The sequence below is a fragment of the Ceratotherium simum genome, chromosome 29 (assembly GCF_057802395.1).
Source record: "Ceratotherium simum simum isolate JZ-2026a chromosome 29, ASM5780239v1, whole genome shotgun sequence".
In the NCBI taxonomy this organism is placed as follows: Eukaryota; Metazoa; Chordata; class Mammalia; order Perissodactyla; family Rhinocerotidae; genus Ceratotherium; species Ceratotherium simum.
In genome coordinates, this window is record NC_141928.1 from 15,163,858 (window position 1) to 15,177,441 (window position 13,584).

The 13,584-nt window shown below is 47.0% G+C and overlaps 1 protein-coding gene across 1 annotated transcript in view; it reads left to right on the forward strand.

The window, feature by feature from the left end:
* Positions 1 to 13,584, forward strand: part of TTLL11 (tubulin tyrosine ligase like 11) — a 235,594-nt gene that overhangs the window by 174,842 nt on the left and 47,168 nt on the right. The window lies entirely within an intron of this gene.

The following is a 13,584-nucleotide window of genomic DNA, read 5'->3' on the forward strand; positions in this document are numbered from 1 at the left end:
GGGCCAGCGCTTAGTTACCATCCTCACAAGGACACAGCCATCTCTGCTGGCTCCCCGCGCATCCTCCACACCTGGGCTCCGAGGAGATACTCCCTGTGGCTCTTCCTTCTGGCTCTTGGGTTCTGAAGTTAAACATTTTACAAGCCTGATATTGTAGACAGAGGCAGTCAGCCAGACAGAGAAGTTTCCAGGATAATGACTCAGAATATTTTAGTGTGGCTCAACTGCATTTATTGAGGGCCTACTGTGCGCCAGCCACTATTCTAGCTGCTTTCAGTTGCATTATCTCACAGTAACTTTCTGAGGTTACCCATTTCGGAGATGAGGAAACTGAGACCTTGAATTGGTTTTCTGGGGCCTCTGTAACAAGTTACCGCAAACTGGGTGGCTTCACACAACAGAAATGTATTCTCTCACAGTTCTAGGGGCCAGAAGTCTGAAATCAAGGTGTCAGCAGGGCCACGCCCCCTCCTAAGACTCTAGGGGAGAATCCTTGCTTGCTCCTTACAGCTTTTGGTGGCTCCAGGCATTTCTTGGTTTGTGGCAGTATCACTCCAGTCTCTGCCTCTGTCTTCACATAGCCTCTTCTCTGTGTGTGTCTTGTCACGTCTCCCTCTGCCTTTCTCTTCTAAGGATACCTGTCACTAGATTGAGGGCCCACTCTAAATCCAGGATAATCTCATCTCGAGATCCTTAACTTGATTACATCTGAAAGACCCTTTTCAAATCAGGTCACATTGACAGATTGTGGGGGTTCAGCCCGCCACAGACCTCTAGCTATGATCTAGTTGTTTCCCCAAGGTCACACGGTGAGCAAGGGTTGTAGTGGGGAGTAGAACCAGGCTGGCCAGCTCTGAGCTAAGACCCTTGGTCAGGTCCTCACTGCTCAGCCATCGGGGCTGAGGCAGAAACATGCTACCATGGGCCTCTACTCTTAGGAAACCTATGACAGGGTAGGCAGGAGCTTCGTGTGCCGGTTATGAGTGAGCACTCTGAGTCCAGCAACCTGGATGACCTTGGGCAAATTATGTCACCACTCTTGTGTCTCCTATGGAAAATGGGAATCATATTGAGAATAATAGAACCTCAGTGGACTAGGGTGAGGACCAAATGAGAGAACGTGCTTAGCACCCAGGCTGAAATCAGCAAGAGCCCGGGCACCGTGACCCCATAGCTCTGTGGTTAGCAACCGTGCTCCCTGCTTCCACCTGCTAGGACTCCCGGAATACTGGAACTAGAGCCTCTGAGTGGCAGAGGGACAGTGGGAGGCTTCTAACAGGTCCCTAGAAGCCAGGGCGAGGAGGAGGGAGAAGCCAAAGATGACTTTAGGGTTTTGAGCTTGGCTCCCTGGGAAGATGCCAATTATAGGTGCCAAAAACAACATGGAAATAGCAAGAAGCAGGTTTCTGGGGGTCTGGGGAATAAATCGCGTTGGGCTTGGAACTCTGGACTCACTCAGATGCAAGTGGGACATCTCGATGGATTTGACTGGCAGGTGTTAGACTTAGAAGGTGACTCTTAGAAGCTACACAGAGCTTAAGGGTGAGGAAAAGAATTGAACCTGTTTGGACAAATTCAAGTACTGTCCCAGGTTAAGCCTTTTAGAGGGCAGAAAGCAAACTAGATAAGAGAAAATGAAATTAAGGGTCAGTACTCACTGGTTCATGGTCAGCACACTCAGTTTTCTTGCCTGTAAAATGGGCACACTGCTTTTTTCTCCCCAAACTGTTGCTCAGGTTGCATTAGCTCACGGATGAGAAATCGCTCCATAGATTGACCATTGAACCATAGCAAGAGGCAGCCAGTATCGGCATCAGCCACATTTCCCCAAATGCTGGGCGTGACAGGAGAGGCACAAGTGACGCTCTCCTTATTTCTGCATCCTGGCTCGTTCTCCAGGTTTGAACTGGCCCTTCTGGTGGACTCTAAATCTATTCATAATCACCAAGGGAACTATATAATAAAAACTGGAATTTCTCCGTTCCCTGGCCAGAGGTGTACTTTGGCCAACGGTTTCTGTTTTTTGTAAAGACAGATGAGAGTGCTTATCGCCGAACCCAGTGGAGCACTCCTGCTGAGCTGACCCCATCCCTGGACCGCCGCCTCCCACGCATCGCCCGTGCCCTCCCGCTTGTGTGTTTGGCAGGACAGGGTAGGTCAGTCGACATTGCCATGACGACCAAGAAAGCAGCCAGCTCTGACTTCAGCTCGGTGCTCCTCAGTAGAGAAACTAAATGATAGACTCTCATTTTCTTTCTTGAGGTGGGGGTGGTACCCACCACATTCCCGTTGGCATGGAAATCTTTTACTCCTACCAGGTGAGCTGGTCAAGTGGGGATGTTAATTTATTTGAACGAGTGTTTGGAGAGGCCACTGTGAAGGAAGGAAGTGTCAGTGCATGGTGGTTCTGGTCATTGTGTCACAATAAGCACACTGCTGCTTAAGCCTGTCTCTCAGGAAAGGAGGTGGCGAGTGGGTGTGGCAGCCTCTAGACCCCAGTCTGTGTGTCTCCAAATCTCTGAGATTTTTATGCTGTCTTGTATTGAGGACCAATGACATGTCTGACATTCTACGAGGTTCTTTAATTTGGTATTCCATTTAGTGCTCACTAAAACCCTGTGCCTTTGGTATTATTGTCACCACTCTGCAAATGAGGAAACTCATGCTCAGAGAGGTTAAGTACCTTCCCCAAGGTCACTCAGCTGGTAAGTGGCAGTGTTGGAGCTAAAACCCAGGCCTTCTTGATGCATAATCACTACAACTCTTGCCACTCTGCTGCCCTGCCTTAACCTTGTACTTGAACTTATCTCAATCTCTCTAGAGTCTCTAGAGCCATCGGGGAGACATCATCTAAAAAATGTACCGTGATAACTAAACATTTAGTACTTCTGTGAGAAACACCACTGCAAACTGTCTGGATGTCTGCTTGGGGAATTGTGCAATGACAAGAGAAATTAAATACTTTAATGGATTTTGACAACAACTCTATGTTCGGGGAATTCAAATTGCATAAAAAAAAAGTTAGACTTTCTCTCCGGACCTGACTGCTAATATGCATGCCTAATTTATTAGCTGCATTTTTTTTAAATCTAATTTTGTTAGAACCAAAGTTCCTGGAGGAAAAGAATGTTATGGGTTGGAGGAGGCAGTGAAATCTTCCTGGAGGAGGTTGGGCTTGAGCTGACCCGATGTCCCTGATTTTTAGGGAGGGTGTTCAATAAATATGTGTCCAGCGGGTGATGACAGCTACCACTTCCTCTGCACTTACTGTGCTCCAGCCAGGGTGCTGGCTTCCTGTTTGATGTCACCCACTGAATCGCTGGACACCTCTGTGGGGTGGATTCTATCGTCCATCCCTATTTTACAGAGGAGAAACAGAGGCTGAGCAATAAGGCAGCTTCCCCAAAGCCATACGGTTAATCAGGAGTGGCACCAGGATGACTATAATTCTTGTTACCATAAATTATTGTTGTTGTATTATTACCCTAAGCCTGGTGGTGTAGCAGTTAAGTGCTCGTGCTCTGCTTTGGTGGCCCGGGTTCACAGGTTCGGATCCCGGGCACGCACAGATGCACCGCTTCTCAAGCCACGTTGTGGCGGCGTCCCATATAAAGTAGAGGAAGATGGGCACGGATGTTAGCCCAGGGCCAATCTTCCTCAGCAAAAAGAGGAGGATTGGCATCGGATGTTAGCTCAGGGCTATTCTTCCTCACACACACAAAAAAATGGCTCTAGGGGTGGGCCCCATGGCCTAGTGGTTAAGTTTGGTGTGCTCTGCTTTGGTGTTCTGGGGTTCAGTTCCTACACCACTCGTTGGCAACCATGCTGTGGCAGCAAACCACATACAAAATAGAGGAAAACTGGCACAGATGGTAGCTCAGGGTGAATCTTCCTCAGCAAAAAAAAAAAAAAAAAAAAAATGGCTCCATAGAACCTTAAGCTGAAATTGACACTCAGAGGTCACCCTGCCTGTTTTCTTGCCTTCAGGCAAAACTACACCAAATTCTTTGCCCTATTTGTCTAAAGAATACTTTCTTACACAGTCATTTGTCAGCATGGCTTTTGTTGCATCCCCTAGTAGATGTTGAGTACTATGAGAAGAACAAAAAGGGATTCTATTTTCAGCAAACTCACAGTCTATGGGAGAAAGAAGCCACAGACATAAATGGCCATAATATAAGTTTAGAAAGTGACAAATTCCACAAGGGAGGCGCAAATGAAGTGCCTTGGGAAATCCAGAAGAGAGGGAGGGATCAGGGAAGGCCGTGGGCTGGCTGGCGTTGGCAGTGAGCTTTGAAGGGTGCGCAGGATTCGAGCCTGGCTGTTGGTGAAGAGTGAGCAGGATGGAAGCATCCGGGCACAGGGCTACATAAGCTCCTCAGCACGAGGGGACCTTGGAGTCGTCTCCATGTGTAAATGAGCTCGCCCGGGGGGACCGAGTAGGGCAGGAAGCATGACAACGACAGAGGCTTAGAGGACCATCTACCACTGAGGGTCCTCAGAGGAAGAAAAACAGAGAATGGAAAAACACCGTGAGACCAGACCAGGGGAATGCATGGGCGCAGAATGAGTTTCAGAAAGACAGTTGCCAGCTGCACGCTATGAAGACTCTACGAAGAAGCTGACCTAGAGAAAGATCAAGGGGTCAGCGGCAATTAGGAGGCCCGTGGTAACCCTTGAGAGAGCAGTGTGTTTGGAGCAGTGGAAGCAGACACCAGTGTGCTTACGCTGAGTTCAGGAGGGAACCAGGCAGACAGAGCAACCTTCTCTAGGTCACGCCCCACCGGGCCAGGGCTCTGATGGTAGGCTCCTAGTGGAGGGCCAGCAGAGAACCCTCTTTGCACTGCCTAACCTCAACGGAAGCCTAAAAGAACAGGGTCTTGGAAGTCAGACAGACCCAGATTACCAACTGATACCATTTAGGAGGCTTGAGTACTTTATTTGAATTCAGCTTTGTTTGAAAAACAACAACCACTATCACTTACAGTCATGCCTTGCATAATGACCTTTCGGTCAATGATGGACCACATATACAACAGTGGTCCCATAAGATTAGCACCATATAGCCTAGCTGTGTAGTAGGCTATCTAGGTTTGTGTAAGTACACTGTATGAAGTTCACACAATGACAAAGTTGCCCAGTGATGCATTTCTCAGAACATATCCCCATCATTAAGTGATGCATGACTGTACTGAGTGCTTACTGCATGCTAGGTATGGTTCTAAATGCTCTAGGTGTGTTAGCCCATTTAATTCTCAAAACAGTGCTGTGACATAGGTAGAATTATCATCCCCATTATACAGATAAAGACACCAAGGCACAGGAGGTTGAGACTTTTCCAAGGTCACCAGTTGGTTAGCCACAGGGCCCGGAGTCCAACCCAGGCGTTCTAGCTCCAGAGTACACGTTGATATCTCCATCTTAAGGTCTCAGTGTGGCTTAACCAGATAATCAATGTACAGGAGAGTTCCTGGCCCCTAGGAGGGGCTCAATAAGAGTTACTCCCTTTTCCCCGACCAAATACAAATGTAAAGTCAGGGCAGCCTTGCCTGAGAAAGGTCTGTGGAATCAGCCCCATGAGGCCTCACTGACATTAGTGAAAATCCCATACAGAATGACACACAAAAAATTGCCTTGGAAGCTGGGATGCAGATGCCATCAGCCCCTGGGCCACGGTCGAGTGAAGGTGGTTTTGCATTCAGCACCCACACTGCAGGGATTGACCAGCAGCCACACTGGCACCGCCGGTGGGGAGAACCCTCAAGGCGAATCAGTGACGAGTGAAATTCACACAGCGAGCAGATTTCATCTGAAATCTGAGGGAAGGATATTTGACCTGGGATATGCCTACGAATCCCTGGGTAAGGGTTCATTGGGTGCACAGTATACAAAAGAGAATTCGGATTACCATAGAAAAAGAGCTGGGTTGGGATGAAATTGAATGCCAAAACGAATTACAGTCTAGGCGGAGGATAACTTCTACCCCTGGTTTCCCCCCACTTTTTGTCTGTATTCACACAGCCCTATACTTTGGTGCAGAACTGTGTTTAAACATTAAAAGGCTTTGTGTTGCAGACAGGCGCTGGGTATGTAATTAAAAGGATCCCTTCATTAGCAGAGCTATACAAGGAAACCTCAAGTTGGCCTTTTCTGCTCATTTTGGAGGTGGTAAAACAGAGGCTAATATAACCACCGATTGCAGTTGTCACAGAGACAGCGCCTTGCTGTTGCCACTAGGAAACCTTTGTTTTCCTGGACTATAGACGGGATCTTCCCAGTAACTGGGAGAAAAAAGAGGAAGAAAGATTCATTCTGGCACCCAAGAACGGAGGAGTGTGGTGGTCTTGGGGTTAAAAATGTGGCCTCTGGAGCCAGGCCACCCGGTTCCTGTCCCAGCCTTGTCACACAGGCAGCTGACAACCTCTCGAAGCTTCAGTATCCTCAGACGTAAACTCGATTTAATAATTGTGTCTAATCAATTGGATTGTCGTGAGAACTCATTGAAACAATGACTATATTTGCTGCCAGATATTTTGAGACCTACTGTGTGCCAGGAACCGTGTGGGGACTATAGACACAGTCATAAACAAGCGAGAGCAGTGCCCACCCTCCTGGGCTTCCAGTCCAGTGAAAGAAACAAGCTTCCAACAGACAGTGGCACAAATAACCATTTAGGTGTGGTTGTGACAATGACTATGAAGAAGAAATGATGACGATGATGATGATGTTGATGTATGAAGTCTGGAAGGTGATATGGAAAGGAATGGTTGATTCCGTCTGCAAAAGCTGTGCAAAGCTTTTTGGAAAAGGTGATATGGAATCTAAGATGTGAAGGATGAGTGTTTTTTTTTTTGTAGGGAAGATCGGCCCTGAGCTAACATCTGCCAATCCTCCTCTTTTTTTTTTTTTCCTGAGGAAGACTGGCCCTGGGCTAACATCCACGCCCATCTTCCTCCACTTTATATGGGACGCCGCCACAGCATGGCTTGACAAGCGATGCGTCGGTGTGCACCCGGGATCCGAACCGGATGAACCCCGGGCCGCCGCAGCGGAGCGTGCGCACTTAACGGCTTGCGCCACCGGGCCGGCCCCAGGATGAGTGTTTTTCAAGTGGATAGCTTGGGAAGGAGCATTTTCAATTTTTCAGGAGGGAAGAATGTGGAATGTGGAAGACAGGCGGGCAAAGCCCCCGCAGGGCCTGAGCTCTCCATTCCAGAGTAAGGACCTGGCCCAGCGTGCCTTGGGCAGCCGGCGCAGGCAAGGCTCGTAACTTGAGAAGTCTTTCTCCAGGTTCCAGTGAGAAGCTAAGCACAAGCCCAATTATCCACAGAAAGACAGCGGCCAACTACTTAGTGGGTTTAAAGAGGGGCTCCGCAGCCCTTCAGGCAAATGGAGTCCTCCTGCCTGCCCACCAGGGTACCGGCAGAGTCTGAAGCTTCTCAGAATCAGAATTTTGGCCACTCTGGCATTTCAGCTCAATAGTGGTGTAGTTTTTGTCTTTTTTCTTTTCTTTTCCAAGGGCTCTGACAGGAAGTCAGGAGGATGGGGCCTGCCATCGCCACCACCTCTCCTTGACGCCTCACCTCAATCAAGTGGCTTTGCCTCAACTTCCCTACGTATTTCAGAAGGAAAAGGAGACGAGATGATCACTAGCGCCCCTTCTAACTCCACAGTTTAGCTGTTTTCTTTATGTGGGGGCAGCGATTATCTCTCTCTGGGTATTATTTTGTGACGTCGGTAATCCTCACTTGAGAACCAGGGTATCAGATAAGGGGCAGTTATCCAGTGAGGCCCGAGAAAATGAGACTCATTTAGAGGATTTATTTAGGTTGAGACAAGGGGGCAGGTGCAGCCTGACCCTAAGCAGCCTGCAGTGAGATTCCCCAGACCGCCTATGGGCAGTCGGGCAGTCGGGCAGTCGAGGAGCAGGAGGCCCATCTAGTGTCTAGTTAGGTGGGTTTGGGAGTGGGGCAGAATGTCAGAAGGTGGTTAAAGAAACCCCATATTCTCCTGAGTTCCCAGAAGTGTACACCAATCTCTCCCATTGAGGCTGGTAACTAGACAGCAACCCTCTCGAGGTGATGGCACATGGAGGATCAACACAGCCGTGGTTACAATCAAAGTGGCTAACAGGTATCTGGCCCCGGGCTAAGCACCACGCATCCATTTCTTCTGTAATTACATCAGTCTTATAGGTTTGGTACCGTTATTATTCCCATTTTATACAAGAGGAAACTGAGGCTTTGAAGTTGTATGACTTGCCTGAGGTCACCTAGCTAGAAAGTACAGAGCTGGGACTCCAATGGTGCCTCGGTTTGCCCCTAGGGCCCATACCCCAACCACCAGGCTGGTGCCTCTCTGGGAGGAGCCGCCTGGCAGCACCCATCCCTGGCCTGTGTGACAGCACGTTACATCGACTCTGCCCGTGCTGGGAGACAGAAAGCAAGAGGGACAATGGTGAAAACTGTCACTCTGCGGAGGGGCAGAGCAGATAGAGCCCTGTTAGAAAAGAAGCTGATTGGGAGGTCTTTTGTAAAATGAGCTGTCAATGCCTCCATCTGGAAAATGAGAGGACTGGGCCCGATGACCCCTCAAGGCCCTTCCAGGTCTGAAATAGCGTGAGATCTGGGTTTGCGGAAATGGGGGCATAGAGCAAGGCCTCGTATTTGTCTTTTTGCTAATTCGTTGCCTGGCCTGGCAGGAAGATGCTCCTGCAGCACTTCGGCCTGGCAGCTGCGGGAATTCATCCCGAGTAGGGACAGAGACTAGTCTCTGCTGTTGCCATCAGGGCTTTCATTAACTCAGACATGCGACAAACACAGTGTGTCAGTGATTTGTGTGAGCCCGTAGCTATAAAATAGGGCCTGATTTGTTTGGCAATCAAAACAGAACAGCCCTGTCCACATAAGCGCTAGTCGCTCCCAGACCGTCCCATGGAGGTCAGTTACCCCCGAGCAGATTCATCAGGATGCTTCATAGACAGGCTGTGTTTTTGAGGCTTAACAATGCAACAGTTTTGTGGTGTGTGCCCTCCCAGCCACTCTCCCTCGTAAGCCTCACACCCCATAAGTAAGAGACTTCTCTCCATCATAAGGGAGGAGAAAATGGGTTCAGAGAAGCTGCGTTAACTCCACTGTGTTGTGACATGATGGAGTGGAAAGTGCCTGGGCTCCGAACCCAAACAGATCCAGGTTCAAATCCTCCCTCTCAGCCATTTAGTAGCTAAGGGACCTTTGGAAAGTAGGTGAACCTCTCTGAAGCTAATTTTTCTCATCAGTAAAGGGGGGCTACTTATAGTACCTAATTCGTAGGAGCATTGCCACGGTCAAACGAGATGTTAGAGGTAACCCGCCTGACTCGCAGGTACTCAGTGCCCGATAACTCCCCGTGTATGGAAGCAGCGTAGTGCGGTGGTTAGACACAAGGACTCTGGCACCTGTCTCCTTGGGTTTCTGTCTTGGATCCACAACCTGCTAGTCTGTATCTTTGTGCCTTGGTTTCCTCATCCATAAAATGGGAATAATAATAACACCTACTTTGTAGGATTTTATCAAGATTAAATTTTTTTAAATTGCGGTTCCTGGTACAAAGTAAGTGTTACAAATATCGTCCCCATTGTGTTTTGTTACTGTTGATGCCGTACCATGCTCTGGATGAAAGGGATCAAGGGAGGTAGAAGTGACCAGGTGAGCATTGAGGGGACGGCGGCATGAAAGAGAGCGGGTGGGAACAGACCCAGCATGGGACTGGGTCCTATAGGGACCAGAACATCAGACAAAGACCCCTCCTTAAGTCCTTGTCCTCATCAATTTGGAAACGCATGCCTCGCCCGTTTTGTAGTCTATCGCCTTCTCTTCAAATAGGGTAGCATCACCATCAAGCAAATGGGGCCTCTGTGATGGAAGAGATTCATCAAGTGACAGAGCTGGGCTACATGGTAGTTATGTTTATTTTTAGTGACTTCATCCTCCGACTCTTTAAATTAGCTGCTGGGCTAATTTAAGGGACTTCTTTGGCGCATGGTTAGCAGTTTCTTCAGGAATGCCAATGTGCATTTGAAATCCCCAAGTGACTGGGGGACATGTCTTGTCCAAATGGCGGGGAAAGGAACCTGCTTACCTCCCTTTGCCAGGGCAGCACCACTGCCCACCAGGCTCTCCTGCCAAGCCATGGATTGCGGGGAACAAGATCCAGGGCGTTGTCTCCCCTTCTGTCCTCCATAGCCAAGCAGTTGCCAAGTTCAGATTTCACCCTGACCAGTGATTCTTAGACTTTAGCCTGCATCACAATCGCCCTCAGGGTTTGCGGAAACAGCTTAACCGGCTTGCTCACAGAGTGTCTGAGTCCATAGGTCTGGGATGAGGCCAAGAATTTGCGTTTCCTACAAGTTCTCAAGTGATGCTGATGCTGCTGGTCCAGGGACCATGCTTTCAGAATCATTGCCCGAGAGTATTCCAATAGCTTCCTAGCTCCATCCACTCCCCCACCTCAACTATATAGTCAACTAAGCATAGAGTGTGTAGTGAGACAGTCCTGAGTATAAATTCTGATTCCACTATTGATTTGTGATGTTGGGCGAGTATTCAGGTTCTCTGGACCTCAGATTCCTAACCTATAAAATGGGACTAGCTACCTCATAGAATTGTTTGAGAAATAAATGAGATAATATACATAAGCTGCTTGGCACAAAGCTTAACATATAGTAGGTCCCTGATAAACAGTGATGATTTTTAACAGTAGGTTTTCCAGGCAAGATAGAGATAGGTGGCTTTTCACAAGAGTTTTAATGAAAAAGAATTCCATTTTATTTTTGAGACAATGAGAGATAAAACATTCCAAGATTCTTTGCCCTATTTTAATGAATCAAGGATACACCAAATTCAATAAAAAAAAATTTACCCCAAAGGACTGGTAAACTTGATTTATATTTTCTTTACCAGTCACTTTTATTTCATAAGCCCAACATTTCCATTAAAATGCTATTAAGTAAGAAAAGGATTTTACAGTATTTGTGATAACTTGGATCTCAATGTGATAATTGGAATTATCTCCAGCAAAGACACTATGTCTCATTGTTTTATTTCCTCTTATATATCAGCTATATCTTTACTGCCTTCTTCCAGTTGAGTAAAACCACTTCCCTCTGAATTTGTGGTTTTGAGTCCATGAAAATCATGTCTGTGGCTTTGATGGCCCTTTTCATCTTGAGGTTATTAATTGGGATTCAGGAAGAATGGGAAATAGTCATCATCCAGTAAGTTTAGCGACCCTTGAAAGAAATGTGAAAGGCTATTGCATAAAAAACAGGCTCATTCTGTGCAGCTCTGGGAGAGGATGGGATGCAGGTTACAGACTCTGGAGGGAGACATCCTCTGACGTGCCCTTGGGGAAAACCTTCCCAGCCTGAGAGGCACCCAGGAGGGGGTGGGGTCCCCATCACCAGGGCAACCCAAGCTGAGGCCACTGCCCTGGACCATCTGCTGATTAAATGACCCATTAGCTGATGTCCCTATCTACCTGGGATTAAGTTTTCTGCTCCAAAATGACATCATTGTGAAAATGTTCTGGAACTAGAGAGTGGTGATAGTTACACAATATCGTGAATGTATTAAATGCCACTGAATTATACACTTTAAAATGGTTAAAATGATGAATTTTATGTTACGTACATTAGACCACAATAAAAAAAAAATAGATGACATCATTGGACGGGACGACCTCCAAGGCTGCTTCTAGCTGTAACATGCTATGTTTCTGAGAGGGAGCACGTGGCTTAAGGGTCCTACGCCAGACTCCATTTAGTCAGACAGGCCATGTAGACAGTCAATATCTAACTGAGGGGGAAAGGTTGATCAAATTATGGTTCAGGCATAATACAGAATATTACATGTCCACGAGAAATGATGCTCATGAAAACACATGTGGGAAGATACTTGTGATGTAAAGTATAAGAAGAAGGATTTAAACTACATGTAATGTGGTCCTAACTGCATAAATATAGATGAGAAATCAAAATATTAGTCATGTTTATCCCTGAGTTGTGGGATTACAAATGATTTTGATTCCTTTATACGTTTCTCAAAATGTCTACAAAGACCATGAATCACTATTATAATATGAAAAAACTATTTAAAACCAAATAAATAACAGGACTACTATTTTGTAACCCCCAATGTGAATCACGATGTGCTTTAGAATAATGGGGTGGCAAAGTGGACAGAGCCCTGGTTAGAGGAATTGATTTATAATTCCAGTGTGCTTCGCCACTGTGCCTCAGTTTCCATAGCTGGAACACGGCATAATATCACAGTCTGCTTCACAGGGTATGTGAAGAGCAAATCAGATCATAAATGTGGGACAGTTTTTTTGATTAAAGAGTACTCTGAGCTTTTCTCATTGTCATTGAGTGCATTCAAACTGTACATTTCCAAATTTTCCCTTTAACAAAAACTTAATGAGTGCTTATAAAGTCAGTGATTGCCACTTATCCAGTAATTTAAGAGCTAATTTCCAGTAACAGGGCTGCTTTTCTTTTCTCCTCTTTCTTCTTATAACCTTAATGGGAAAACATTTTATTTCCCCTGAAAAGTACCCACCTGACTTTTATTTACTGTCTCAAGGTGAAGGAGATGATGATAAAACCAGTTCAGCTGAAGGAAAATTGCACCACCCCCTTCCGCCCCAGGAATGTGTTCTTCTGCCGAGGAATCAGGGCTTTCCTTTTTGTAGGAGGGAGCATTTGCTTCCCCAGAACCATCCACACTACTGAACTTTTAAAAGGGTTTTCCTTCACGCTGTTCTGGTTCCGCCCTCTGCCTGTCCTTGCTTTGAGACCAGCATCAAGACCCACTCAGAAGGAACTGTGAACAGAACTTACAGGACTTTGTATTCACACAAGGGGGTTCTCTTCCTAGAGGCTGGCTCCTTGGACCCGTGTGAAGAGAAGACCATTTTGGCAGAGCTGTCAAGCACGCTGTTTCTCTATCGAACTTCTTTCCCATTTAAAAGAGCTTCCGGGGTACAAAGCATCATAACCTTGATGTTCTACTTAGGCTTACCTTGCTGTTCAAAGCAAACTTGCCCAATTCAACAAATTCAATGAAACATTTCCCAAGCACTTAATACATGCCAGGTGCTATAGAAATAGAGTGGAATAAGATGTGGTGCCTTCAATGAGCTCACAAAATAGTCAGAGGGATTGGCATATAAACAAATGCAGTGCAGCATGACAAGGGGAACAAAGAAGCTCATCTAGGGACAGGAGTGAGACATGGAAGAGAGTCACCGGCGTGGTCAAGGAGACACCTGAACTGGTTTTGAAAGTGGAAGACAAGTGTGCCAGGCAGCCAGGGCCAAAGGAAGGCCTCATGGGCCAAGGAGAGCAGGTATGAGGACCCCAGCTGTGGTGCTGATGGCGTGCGTGGAAGTGAGAGCCCTGAGGACGAGGTCATTTAATAAAGAAAAGAGTAGAGAATGGCCTTGGTATTGAGCTCTGTACCTTGAGACGTGGTTCTAATTTTCTGGGGTCAATTAGCCAATTGGGCAGTATTTATTGACCATGCACAACGTGCTCAGGGTTCTGTC